The sequence below is a fragment of the Lutra lutra genome, chromosome 17 (assembly GCF_902655055.1).
Source record: "Lutra lutra chromosome 17, mLutLut1.2, whole genome shotgun sequence".
NCBI classification, from domain to species: Eukaryota; Metazoa; Chordata; class Mammalia; order Carnivora; family Mustelidae; genus Lutra; species Lutra lutra.
Genome location: NC_062294.1, coordinates 38,267,147 through 38,280,878, shown reverse-complemented (window position 1 = coordinate 38,280,878; position 13,732 = coordinate 38,267,147). Strand labels below are relative to the sequence as shown.

Genomic DNA, 13,732 nt, shown 5'->3' with positions numbered 1-13,732 from the left:
TTATCTCCTCCAATAAACTGAAAGCACATCAGACAGTCCCTCTTCCCTCTGTGGTGTAGACGAGTCCTGGCATTTCTTAGTTGCCACAATTTGATTGTTCAGGATTAGACACATTCTGGTTTACATATAAAAAAGTTTGCAGGAGATGTGGCTGATGTTCTGTTCATGGTTTATTAAAACCTCAGGAAGACCTCAGCACCCTCTCCAGGGAAACTCATAAAAGGTCTCCTTGTGAAGCCACATGCTGGCCTGGCAGGTGACCCAGGAAGGCAGGGATGGAAAATAGAGAGGATGCACCTATTTGCCAACTAGAAGGCACCTCTCAATAATTAATGGGGGAAGGATCACTTCCTTCCAAACCTGGAGCCCCTTGCATTGCAACACACCCCAGTCATGTTTACTTCCAAGCCTGACATCTCAAAAAACAGAAAGATAGAAAAGTTCTTTCTAGCAAAAAAATACCATCTGCTTGTGAAAAATCTTTGCTCAGCACTGTCATGTCAGCACCCAAAGTGGGTTAATAACTAGCGCAGAACAGATGGTTTCTTTTTATAATTCGTGGGTCCCCCCACCAAGACTTCCTCCTCAGATGCCCCCATGCCCTGCTGGCAGCCCCCTGCTATTTCCTGGCCACCATGCTACCACTGCCCAGCAAGCCAGTGCCCTACCAGGCCCAGCGGCCAGCCCACAGCCAGCCCTCTACTCAAGCCAGGGACACATCACCTTCTGCTGGGAACCAGCAATGGGGTCTGGGAGGCTTTCAACACCACCTGGAAAGATGGGCACCAGCAAGTGACCCCAGTCTTGTCACCCCCACTAGCAAAGAAAAACTAATCAAACCAAGATGTCTGTAATCACCCATCAAATCAATAAAGCTCTAAGACACTATTATCCTATTCCTGGTGAGGATGCAGTGAGAATGTACCCCAAACCCTGTGGCAGGGAGAACAAGTTATCTACAGTCACCATCTAGAATGAATTTTGACTGAATATAGCAACGAATATTGCATACTTTTAAATCCAGCAATTCACTTGCAGGAATCTCTCCAAAAGACTATCTATGAGAGCCTAAAATACAAACAGAATGTTAAAACAAAACTGATCACTGCGACAATGGAAACCACAGCAGGGTAGGGCTCAGTAGGATGGAATATTATACAGCCATGTCACATATTTATAAGGAATTTCAAATTACATCATCAATGTTATTTAATGTTAACTGGTAAAAGCAGTTGAAGTGGTCTAAACAGGAAGAATGAAAATATGTTGGAAAGGTACATACACAGCTAAATGTTGCAAGAAACAAACATTGCAACATTGTGTGTTAAGAATGATTTCCTGGGTGGTAAAATTTGTAGCAGTTTCATTATCCTCTTCTCAATTGCTCTCAGCTTTCATCAATAAACACTGACAAATAAAAGGAAATGAATATTTTTCAAAACTATTTAAAAACCAAGTTAACGCTGCCTCTGGGGAGGGGTCTGGGGAGAGTTCATGCTAGAGGAAGCCTTGCTTTTCCATTTGTACCATCTGGAGGGTTCTAAGTTTTGCACCAGGCTGTTATTACCTATTCAAAAATGAATAAGTAAATAGTTTGCCAAGGAGTCACAAAAGTAAGAATTCTAAAACTACAGAGGCCAAGAGGAGAGCCTGAGGGGAAAGCCAGGAAAGTGTTTTCACCTCCTGGGGGATATAGGACTTGAGGTCCAGCCTGTCCTCTCAGGCCCAGCGCCCATTACAGTCACCCCAGGACCCAGCTAGTCCACACTGACTTCACTCAGCAAGATCTGCTCTGTCTGACCCAACATGCTCAGAAGTTGGATCATGATTTTTCCCAGGAATGAAAGCAGGCCGGCCAGGGGAGGGAATTCAGTGGGCATCAGGGCAGGACTTCTGACTAGGACCCCGAGTTTCCTGGATCTGGGAGAGTTGGACCCAAGCCATGAGCAATGAATGGGTGAGACCTCCCCCAACTCCCAATCACCTCTATGAGTCAGGAAAACCATCAAAATGGCCCACCACCCTGTGAAGAATCATCTAAAAGAGACCCCTGTTTTCTAGAAATAGCTTTGAAATCAATGTACTGGACTTCAACCTTTGAAGCGCTTTTCCAGCATGGCCAGCAGCTGCTTCTTCAGGGCCTCACTGCCCATGACCAATGTGGTCCGATCATTGGTTTCCCTCCATGTCAGGTGCTTGAGTATGGCCGTGGCTTCTTTATAGAGCTTCTGCTTCTTATCAGGCAGCAGCTCCGTTATGGTCTGAGGAATTGGCTTGAACTGTCCCTTATCATCCCTCAACAGCACCCCCTAGAAAACAAGGAAGGTTCAATTAGTAGGTTCAATGTTTGCTCTTACTGGGAGCACGTCCACCGCAGTGACGAGTGAGCACGTTCACGCACAGGCCAGAATTGGCTCAACTTTGTGCCCGCTCCACTCCACGGTGCGGGGGCAAGGGTTTCTAGGAACCTTGTTCCATTTGGCTCAAAAAACTGACACTCAACATGCCCTTCCCTAAGCTGTGCACTCACAGATGCAGCACAAAACATCTCCCACTGTACAGCTCTGAGAACTGAAATCTATTCTAGGGCCACAGGTCCTGCTTCCCACAAAACTCTCTCATCTTAAAGGAATGAGCTGAGAAGCCAGTGCATTTGCAAGGAGAATCATCTCAGTGGTGAGGCTGAGCTTTCTTCATAATATGCACTTTGCCCCTGAACTTTGGAAATTTTCAGTGAAATCCTATGGTTAAAGGACACTGTGGACAGAAAAGGAGACCTTAACTCTGGAAGGAACTATTTTCCATGCCAGCCCTCCAGTGTGGTATGATGATAACTATCAAATAGAGCTTACTCAACTATTTCTTTTCCTGTGACCTCAAAAAGGCATTATTTTGAAGTGTAAATTTATGATCGATTTAAGGTGTATGATTTTGGGACTTGAGGCCCCTATGTCAGTGGAAAGTTCTCTCTGATCAGGTGAGATGTAGGTTTGCTACAAGAAGGTGCCCTGGGGCAGGAATCTCCAACTCAAGTGCCTTCAGGGGGCAGGCAGTAGATGAAAGGAATGAAGAAGGATGAGTGAGCCTATGGGTGATGGGGAGCTGGGTCCCTTCTAAATGGGCAGTGGCACTGTTGTTCAACAGAATGCTAGAAGTCCTAGGCTCAGCAATCAGACAACCAAAAGAAAGAGGAGACATTCAAATTGGCAAAGAAGAAGTCAAACTCTCACTCATTCAGGATGACAGGATACTTTATGTGGAAATACCCAAAAGATGGCTCCCCTAAAATTGCTAGGGCTTACACAGCTGTTCAGCAACATAGCAGGATACAAAATCAATGCACAGAAAACAGTTGCATTTCTCTACACCAACAATGAGCCTGAAGAAATAGAAATTAAGGAATCAATCCCATGTACAATTGCACCAAAACCATAAGACACATAGGAATAAACTGATCTGTACTCTAAAAACTACATAACACTTATGAAAGAAATTAAGGAAGACACAGAAAGATGGAAAAACATCTCACACTCATGGATTAGAAGAATAAGTATTGTTAAAATGTCTACACTGCCCAGAGCAATCTACATATTCAATGCAATCCCTATCAAAATACTATTGGCATTGTTCACAGAAGTAGAATGAACAATCCTAAAATTTGTATGGAACCAGAAAAGACCCTGGACACCCAGAGGAATGTTGCAAAGAATGCCAATGCTGGGGGCATCAGAATGTCTGACTTCAAACTATATTACAAAGCTGGGATCATCAAGGCAGCATGGTACTGGCACAAAAACAGACACACAGACCAATGGAACAGAATAGAGAGCCCAGAAATGAACCCTCAACTCTATAGTCAACTAATCCTTGACAAAGTGGGAAAGAATACTCAATGGAAAACATATAGTATCTTAACTAAACAATGCTGGGAAAATTAGATACCCACATGTAGAATAATAGAAATGAAAAATTTTCCTAATGCTACCCAAAGGTAAACTCAAAACAGACAAAAGACCTCAATGTGAGACAAGAATCCATCAAAATCTTAGAGAAGAACATAGGCAGGGGGCGCTTGGGTGGCTCAGTGGGTTAAGCCGCTGCCTTCAGCTCAGGTCATGATCTCAGGGTCCTGGGATCGAGCCCCGCATCGGGCTCTCTGCTCAGCAGGGAGCCTGCTTCCTCCTCTCTCTCTACCTGCCTCTCTGCCTGCTTGTGATCTCTCTCTGTCAAATAAATAAATAAAATCTTAAAAAAAAAAAGTTTAGAAAAAAAAAAAAAAGAACATAAGCAGGAAACTCTTTGACCTCAACCATGTCAACTTCTTCCTAGACACATCTCCAATGTCAAAGAAAACAAAAGGAGAAATGAAGTATTGGGACTTCATCCATATAAAAAGCTTCTGCACGGCAAAGGAAACCATCAACAAAACTAAAAGACAACCTACAGAATGGTAGAAGATATTTACAGATGACACTAGAGACAAAGGGCTGATATCCAAGATCTATAAAGAACAAATATAATCCAGTCAGGAAATGGGCAGAAGACATGAGCAGATATTTCTCAAAAGAAAGCATACAAATGGCCAACAGACACATGAAGAAATGTTCCACATCACGTGCCATCAGGGAAATAGAAATTGAAACTAAAATGAGATACCACCACCAGTCAGAATGGATAAAATTAACAAGGCAGGAACCAATAAGTGTTCGAGATGATGTGGAGAAAGGGGAAACCTTCTACACTGTTGGTGGCAAGGCAATCTGTTACAGTCACTCTGGAAAACGGTATGGAGGTTCCCAAAGAAATTAAAAATAGAGCTACAATATGACCCAGAAATTGCACCACTGGGCTTTATCCCAAAGATACAGATATAATGAAAAGAAGGAGGACCAGCACCCCAATGTTCAAGATCATTGTTACCACACGGAATGCAAGATGTATATCCTGAGAAATCTCATGACTATTAAATATTGATGATCAGATATTAATAGATGGACTTAGGGACTCTCTTTGAAAGACCAGAGTGTGGAAAGGGAAGACATTGACTTCAAAATGGACAAACCTGGCAAAGACCACCTTAACCAGGTGATCAAGGTGGACATCGCCGGGGAGGACTGTGGATGTCACATGTCCCTGAAATGGTGCTATGAGACAGGTGCTCTGCCTCTGTCTGTGGTACGCTTTTCCAAGGTCCACAACCCTGGGCTAAGCATGAGAAAGTATCAGGCAGACCCAAACGGAGAAGCATTCTACAAATATCAGACCGGTTCTCCTCAACAGTAGGATCATGAAAACAAGCCAAGTCTGAGGAACTGTCACAGAGCTGGGGAGACCAAGGAGATCTGAGGTTTAAGTGCTCTGTGATGTCTTGAGCTGGATTCTGGGAAAGATCTTAAGACAAATGAAAATATCTTAATGCCCAAACTGGAAAAGTACAAATAAAGTCTGGAGGCCAGTTAATAGTGATCCATCAGTGTTGACTTCATACTTTTCACAAGTGCACTGAAGTGGTAACTTTACGGGAACTGGGTGAGGGATGTCTGGGCATTCTCTGCACAGTCTCAGCAATGTGTCAGTAATTCTACTACCATTGCAAAGCTGAAGGTTTATCTGAGAGAATAGAGCCCAGGCCAGAGACCCAGTTGTGGGCTGGACCCCACCAACAGGTAGTAAAACCTGCACACACTCAGGAGGCAAGTGTGCAGGCCTCTGGAAACACACAGCTTCCTTGGGTCTGAGCCCAGGCCAGCAACGGGCCCAGGAGACTGAACACTGCCCCTGGTCACCTTCCCCTCAGCTCCAAAGAAGGGAGGATTCGGGGAGGGAAAACTAGTCATTTGCAAGTTTTACTGAACTTTCCCCATGACACCCATGAAACACTCTGTGCCAACAAGAGATGCTCTCATCTGCACTAAACCAGTATTTGATTTAGAACAACACTTCATGCAAAAAGTCACCAGGAATATTGACCAGCAAATTACTAATTCTTTTTTTTTAATTTTTTATTTCTTTTCAGCATAACAGTATTCATTGTTTTTGCCCCACACCCAGTGCCCCATGCAATACGTGCCCTCTCTAATACCCACCACCTGGTTCCCCCAACCTCCCACCCCCCGCCCCTTCAAAACCCTCACATTGTTTTTCAGAGTCCATAGTCTCTCATGGTTCACTTCCCCTTCCAATTTCCCTCAACTCCCTTCTCCTCTGCATCTCCCCATGACCTCCATGTTATTTGTTATGCTCCACAAATAAGTGAAACCATATAATAATTGACTCTTTCTGCTTGTCTTATTTCACTCAGCATAATCTCTTCCAGTCCCGTCCATGTTGCTACAAAAGTTGGGTATTCATCCTTTCTGATGGAGGCATAATACTCCATAGTGTATATGGACCACATCTTCCTTATCCATTCGTCCATTGAAGGGCATCTTGGTTCTTTCCACAGTTTGGCGACCGTGGCCATTGGTGCTATAAACATTGGGGTACAGATGGCCCTTCTTTTCACTACATCAGTATCTTTGGGGTAAATACCCAGTAGTGCAACTGCAGGGTCATAGGGAAGTTCTATTTTTAATTTCTTGAGGAATCTCCACACTGTTCTCCAAAGAGGCTGCACCAACTTGCATTCCCACCAACAGTGGAAGAGGGTTCCCCTTTCTCCACATCTCCTCCAACACATGTTGTTTCCTGTCTTGCTAATTTTGGCCATTCTAAGTGGTGTAAGGTGGTATCTCAATGTGGTTTTAATTTGAATCTCCCTGGTAGCTAGTGATGATGAACATTTTTTCATGTGTCTGATAGCCATTTGTATGCCTTCATTGGAGAAGTGTCTGTTCATGTCTTCTGCCCATTTTTTGACATGATTTTCTGTTTTGTGTGTTGAGTTTGAGGAATTCTTTATAGATCCTGGATATCAAACTTTTGTCTGTACTGTCATTTGCAAATATCTTCTCCCATTCCATGGGTTGCCTCTTTGTTTTGTTGACTGTTTCCTTTGCTGTGCAGATGCTTTTGATCTTGATGAAGTCCCAAAAGTTCATCTTCGCTTTTGTTTCCTTTGCCTTTGGAGACATATCTTGAAAGGAGTTGCTGTGGCTGATATCGAAGAGGTTACTGCCTAAGTTCTCCTCTAGGATTCTGATGGATTCCTGTCTCATGTTGAGGTCTTTTATCCATTTTCAGTTTATCTTTGTGTACGGTGTAAGAGAATGGTTGAGTTTCATTCTTCTACATATAGCTGCCCAGTTTTCCCAGCACCATTTATTGAAGAGACTGTGTTTTTTCCACTGTATATTTTTTCCTGTTTTGTCAAAGATTATTTGCCCATAGAGTTGAGGGTCCATATCTGGGCTCTCTACTCTGTTCTACTGGTCTATGTGTCTGTTTTTATGTACCATGCTGTCTTGGTGATCACAGCTTTGTAGTAAAGCTTGAAATCTGGTAACGTGATGCCCCCAGTTTTATTTTTATTTTTCAACATTTCCTTAGCGATTTGGGTTCTCTTCTGATTCCATACAAATTTTAGGATTATTTGCTCCAGCTCTTTGAAAAATACTGGTGGAATTTTGATCGGAATGGCATTAAAAGTATAGATTGCTCTAGGCAGTATAGACATTTTAACAATGTTTATTCTTCTGATCCAAGAGCATGGAATGGTCCTCCATCTTTTTGTGTCTTCTTCAATTTTTTCATGAGTGTTCTGTAATTCCTTGAACAGTTCCTTTACCTCTTTGGTTGGGTTTATTCCCAGGTATCTTATGGTTCTTGGTGCTATAGTAAATGGAATCGATTCTCTAATTTCCCTTTCTGTATTTTCTTTTTTTTTTAATTATGTATTATCAGCATAACAGTATTCATTGTTTTTGCACCACACCCAGTGCTCCATGCAATCCGTGCCCTCTCTAATACCCACCACCTGGTACCCCAACCTCCCACCTCCGCTGCTTCAAACCCCTCAGATTGTTTTTCAGAGTCCATAGTCCCTTCCTGTATTTTCATTGTTAGTATATTAGAAAACCACTGATTTCTGTACATTGACTTTGTATCCTGCCACGTTGCTGAATTGTTGTATGACTTCTAGTAGTTTGGGGTGGAGTATTTTGGGCTTTCCATATAAAGAATCATGTCATCTGCGAAGAGAGAGAGTTTGACTTCTTCATTGCCAATTTGGATACCTTTTATTTCTCTTTGTTGTCTGATTACGGTTGCTAGGACTTCTAATACTATGTTGAACAAGAGTGGTGAGAGTGGGCATCCTTGTCATGTTCCTGATCTCAATGGGAAGGCTGCAAGCTTTTTCCCATTGAGGATGATATTTGCTGTGGGTCTTTCATAGATAGATTTTATGAAGTTCAGGAATGTTCCCTCTATCCCTATACTTTGAAGCATTTTAAGCAGGAACAGATGCTGGATTTCGTCAAATGCTTTTTCTGCATGAATTGAGAGGACCATGTGGTTCTTCTCTCTTCTCTGATTAATTTGTTCTATCACATTGATTGATTTTCGAATGTTGAACTATCCTTGTAACCTAGGAATGAATCCCACCTGGTCATGGTGGATAATCGTTTTAATGTGCTGTTGGATCCTGTTTGCTAGGACCTTGTTGAGAATCTTAGCATTCATATTCATAAGGGATATTGGTCAGGAATTCTCCTTTTAGGTGAGGTCTTTGCCTTTTGGGGGATCAGGGTAATGCTGGCTTCATAGAAAGAGTCTGGAAGTTTTCCTTCTGCTTCAATTTTTTGAAACAGCTTCAAGAGAATAGGTGTTATTTCTTCTTTGAAAGTTTGGTAGCATTCCCCAGGGAATCCATCAGGTCCTGGGCTCTTGTTTTTTGGGAGGTTTTTGATCACTGCTTCAATCTCATTAGTAGATATCAGTCTATTCAGGTTGTCAATTTCTTCCTGGTTCAGTTTTGGGAGTTTATAGTTTTCTAGGAATGCATCCATTTTATCTAGGTTGCTTAGCTTATTGGCATATAACTGTTGATAATAACTTCTGATGATTGTTTCTATTTCCTTGGTGTTACTTGTGATCTCTCCCTCTTCATTCATAATTTTATGAATTTGGGCTTTCTCTCTTTTCTTTTGGATTAGTGTGGCCAATGGTTTATTGATCTTATTGATTGTTTCAAAAATCCAGCTTCTAGTTTCATTGATACATTCTACTGTATCTCTGGTTTCTACCTCATTGATCTCTGCTCTAATCTTGATTATTTCTGTTCTTATGTGTGGAGTTGGTTTGATTTGTTGTTGATTCTCCAGTTCTTTAAGGTGTAGAGACAGCTGCTGTGTTCTGGATTTTTCAATTTCTTTGAGGGAGGCTTGGATGGCTATGTATTTCCCCCTTAGGACTGCCATTGCTGTATCTCATAGGTTTTGGACCGAGGTATCTTCATTCTCATTGGTTTCCATGAATTGCTTAAGTTCTTTTTTGATCTCCTGGTTGATCCAAGCATTCTTAACAAGGTTGTCTTTAGCTTCCAGGTGTTTGAGTTCCTTCCAAACTTTTCCTTGTGATTGAGCTCCTGTTTCAAAGCATTGTGATCTGAGAATATGCAGGGAATAATCTCGGTCTTTTGGTATAGGTTGAGTCCTGATTTTTTACCCAGTATGTGGTCTCTCCTGGAAAAGGTTCCATGTGCACTTGAGAAGAATGAGTATTCTGTTGTTTTAGGGTGGAATGTTCTGTAAATATCTATGAGGTCCATCTGGTCCAATGTGTCATTCAATGCTATTGTTTCTTTATTGATTTTCTGCTTTGATGATCTGTCTATTACTGAGAGAGGTGTGTTAAGATCTCCTACTATTAATGTATTCATATCAGTATGACTCTTTATCTTGATTAATAGTTTTCTTATGTAATTGCCTGCTCCCATATTGGGGGCATAGATATTTACAATTGTTAGATCATCTTGGTGGGTAGTCCCTTTAAGAATGATGTAGTGTCCTTCTGCATCTCTGACTACAGTCTTTAGTTTAAAATCTAATTCATCTGATATGAGGATCGCTACCCTGGCCTTCTTTTGAGGTCCTTTGGCATGAAAGATGCTTCTTCATCCCTTCACTTTCAGTCTGGGTGTATCCTTAGGTTCAAAATGGGTCTCTTGTAGACAGCATATGGATGGGTCCTGGTTTTATCCAATCTGAAACCCTGTGCCATTTTATGGGCACATTTAGGCCATTCACATTGAGAGTGATTATTGCTAGATACGTTTTTATTGACATTGTGTTACTTCGAAGTCTTTCTTTCTGTAGATTGTCTCTATATTTTTGTTCAATGCTATTCTTAGGATTTTTCCTCTTCTATAGAACCCCCCTTAATATTTCCTGCAGTGTTGGCTTGGTGGTCGCTTACTCTTTTAAGCAACCAGTCTTGGAAACTCTTTATCTCTCCATCCATTTTGAATGTCAGTCTTGCTGGATAAAGTATTCTTGGTTGCATGTTCTTCTCATTTAGTACCCTGAATATATCTTGCCAGCCCTTTCTGGCTTGCCAGGTTTCTGTGGACAGATCTGACGTTATTCTGATGGGATTTCCTCTGTATGTAAGGAGCTTCTTTGTCCTAGCTGCCTTCAACAGGGCCTGCCTACAATTATAATTATTCATTCTTACTATTAGGTGTCTTGAGGACTTTTGAGAATCTATAATTTTGGGGGGAAACCATTCTGCCTCTAGTACATCAACTCTGGTTCCATTCGTGAGACTGGGTAAATTTTCATGAAGAACTTGTTCCACTATATCTTCTAGACTTCTTTTTTTCTCCTCCCCCTCAAGGAATCCAATAAGTCTGACGTTGGAATGTTTCATGGCATCATTTATTTCCCTGATTCTGTTTTCATGGCTTTTAAGCTGTTTGTTCCAGTCTTCCTCCTGACCCTATCTGATCCTGATCCTTCTCTCTATCTGTTTGTCCTCCAGATCACTAATTCTATCTTCTGTCTCAGTTACCCTTGCTTTGAGAGAATTTAGATTAGATTGGAACTCATTGAGAGCATTGTGAACCTCATCCCTGGTGGCTTTCAGTTCTACCCTAACATTGTGAACATCATCCCAGATGGCTTTCAGTTCTGCCCTAATCAATTCTGTTTGGTCCTCCATGGCTTTCTCCAACCTAGCTATTGCCTGGATAATTGTTAGCCTGAATTCTCTTTCCAACATATTGTCTATATTGATAGCTGTTAGCTCTGTTGCAGAAGGCCCATCCTCTGTATTTTTCTTCTGTTGGGCATTCCTCCTCCTAGTCATTTTGGTGAGAGATGGCTGAATGGATGTAGCTGGATGTATCTACCATGGTGCAGTCAAAGTGCACCCTGGAACGCTTCTGAGCAATCAGGATTCCCCACCCAAATGAGAGAAAAAAGAAAATATAAAGAAAAAGAGAGAGAGAGAGACAGGAAAGTAAGGGAAGATAAAAGAGCCCAAATGGGCCCCAAGGTAAGATTTATGAAGTATACAAACAAAAACACACAAACAAAAAGACTGATAAGAGGAGTTGGGGGAAATTGGAAGGGGAGGTGAACCATGAGAGACTATGGACTCTGAAAAACAATCTGAGGGGTTTGAAGGGGCGGGGGGGTGGGAGGTTTAGGGAACCAGGTGGTGGGTATTAGAGAGGGCACAGATTGCATGGAGCACTGGGTGTGGTGCAAAAAACAAGGAATACTGCTATGCTGAAAATAAAAAAAAAGAGTATATGACAAGAGAAAAAAATTATACACATATATATATATATATATGCAAAAAAAAAAAAAAGAAGAACCTCATCAAAAAGGACCCCAAGTATAAGATTTATATACTATCAGGACAAACACAAATACACAGAAACACTGCCCACTGGCGTCTTCTGCACCTGTAGATATCCAGACGTGTATAATTCTGATTTCAGGCTGATTTCATGGGTGATCGGAGTTCTTTGCAATTCCTATCTTTAGGGTACAGGTTGAAACGGTGCCTCTTCCTACTTCCCCGCCATCTTGTCTCTGTCCCATATTGTTTTATAAATGTACCATACAATAGTTCCCAAAACTAATTACTCACAAAATCACCTGGGAACATTTTTTTTTCATTTTTTTTTAAATTTTATTTTTTATATACATATAATATATTTTTATCCCCAGGGGTACAGGTCTGTGAATCACCAGGTTTACACACTTCACAGCACTCACCATAGCACATACCCTCCCTAACCCCCCTCCCCCATCAACCCTCAGTTTGTTTTGTGAGATTGAGAGTCACTTATGGTTTGTCTCCCTCCCAATCCCATCTTGTTTCATTTACTCTTCTCCTACCCCCTCAACCCCCCATGTTGCATCTCCTCTCCCTCATATCAGGGAGATCATATGATAGTTGTCTTTCTCCGATTGACTTATTTCGCTAAGCATGATACCCTCTAGTTCCATCCATGTCGTCGCAAATGGCAAGATTTCATTTCTTTTGATGGCTGCATAGTATTCCATTGTGTATATATACCACATCTTCATTATCCATTTGTCTGTTGATGGACATCTAGGTTCTTTCCATAGTTTGGCTATTGTAGACATTGCTGCTATGAACATTCGGGTGCACGTGCCCCTTCGGATCACTACGTTTGTATCTTTAGGGTAAATACCCAGCAGTGAAATTGCTGGGTCATAGGGTAGTTCTATTTTCAACATTTTGAGGAACCTCCATGCTGTTTTCCAGAGTGGTTGCACCAGCTTGCATTCCCACCAACAGTGTAGGAGGGTTCCCCTTTCTCTGCATCCTCACAAGCATCTGTCATTTCCTGACTTGTTAATTTTAGCCATTCTGACTGGTGTGAGGTGATATCCCATTGTGGTTTTGATTTGTATTTCCCTGATGCCGAGTGATGTGGAGCACTTTTTCATGTGTCTGTTGGCCATCTGGATGTCTTCTTTGCAGAAATGTCTGTTCATGTCCTCTGCCCATTTCTTGATTGGATTATTTGTTCTTTGGGTGTTGAGTTTGCTAAGTTCTTTATAGATTTTGGACCCTAGCCCTTTGTCTGATATGTCGTTTGCACGTATCTTCTCCCATTCTGTCAGTTGTCTTTTGGTTTTGTTAACTGTTTCCTTTGCTGTGCAAAAGCTTTTGATCTTGATGAGATCCCAATAGTTCATCTTTGCCCTCGCTCCCTTGCCTTTGGTGATGTTCCTAGGAAGATGTTGCTGCGGCTGAGGTCGAAGAGGTTACTGCCTGTGTTCTCCTCAAGGATTTTGATGGATTCCTTTCTCACATTGAGGTTCTTCATCCATTTTGAGTCTATTTTCATGTGTGGTGTAAGTAAATGATCCAATTTCATTTTTCTGCATGTGGCTGTCCAATTTACCCAACACCATTTATTGAAGAGGCTGTCTTTTTTCCATTGGACATTCTTTCCTGCTTTGTCGAAGATGAGTTCATCATAGAGTTGAGGGTCTATTTCTGGGCTCTCTATTCTGTTCCATTGATCTATGTGTCTGTTTTTGTGCCAGTACCATGCTGTCTTGATGATGACAGCTTTGTAATAGAGCTTGAAGTCCGGAATTGTGATGCCACCAACTTTGGCTTTCTTTTTCAATATTCCTTTGGCTATTCGAGGTCTTTTCTGGTTCCATATAAATTTTAGGATTATTTGTTCCATTTCTTTGAAAAAAAAAATGGATGGTACTTTGATAGGAATTGCATTAAATGTGTAGATTGCTGTAGGTAGCATAGATATTTTCACAATATTTATTCTTCCAATCCAGGA

The 13,732-nt window shown here is 41.6% G+C and overlaps 1 long non-coding RNA gene across 1 annotated transcript; it reads left to right on the top strand.

Annotated features, from left to right (window-relative positions):
* Positions 1-2,176: 2,176 nt before the first annotated feature.
* LOC125089979 (uncharacterized) lies at positions 2,177-13,258 on the top strand. The gene is made up of 3 exons (XR_007124116.1): positions 2,177-2,281; positions 11,185-11,188; positions 13,244-13,258. It is a non-coding gene; the product is annotated as an uncharacterized LOC125089979 (long non-coding RNA).
* Positions 13,259-13,732: the final 474 nt, after the last annotated feature.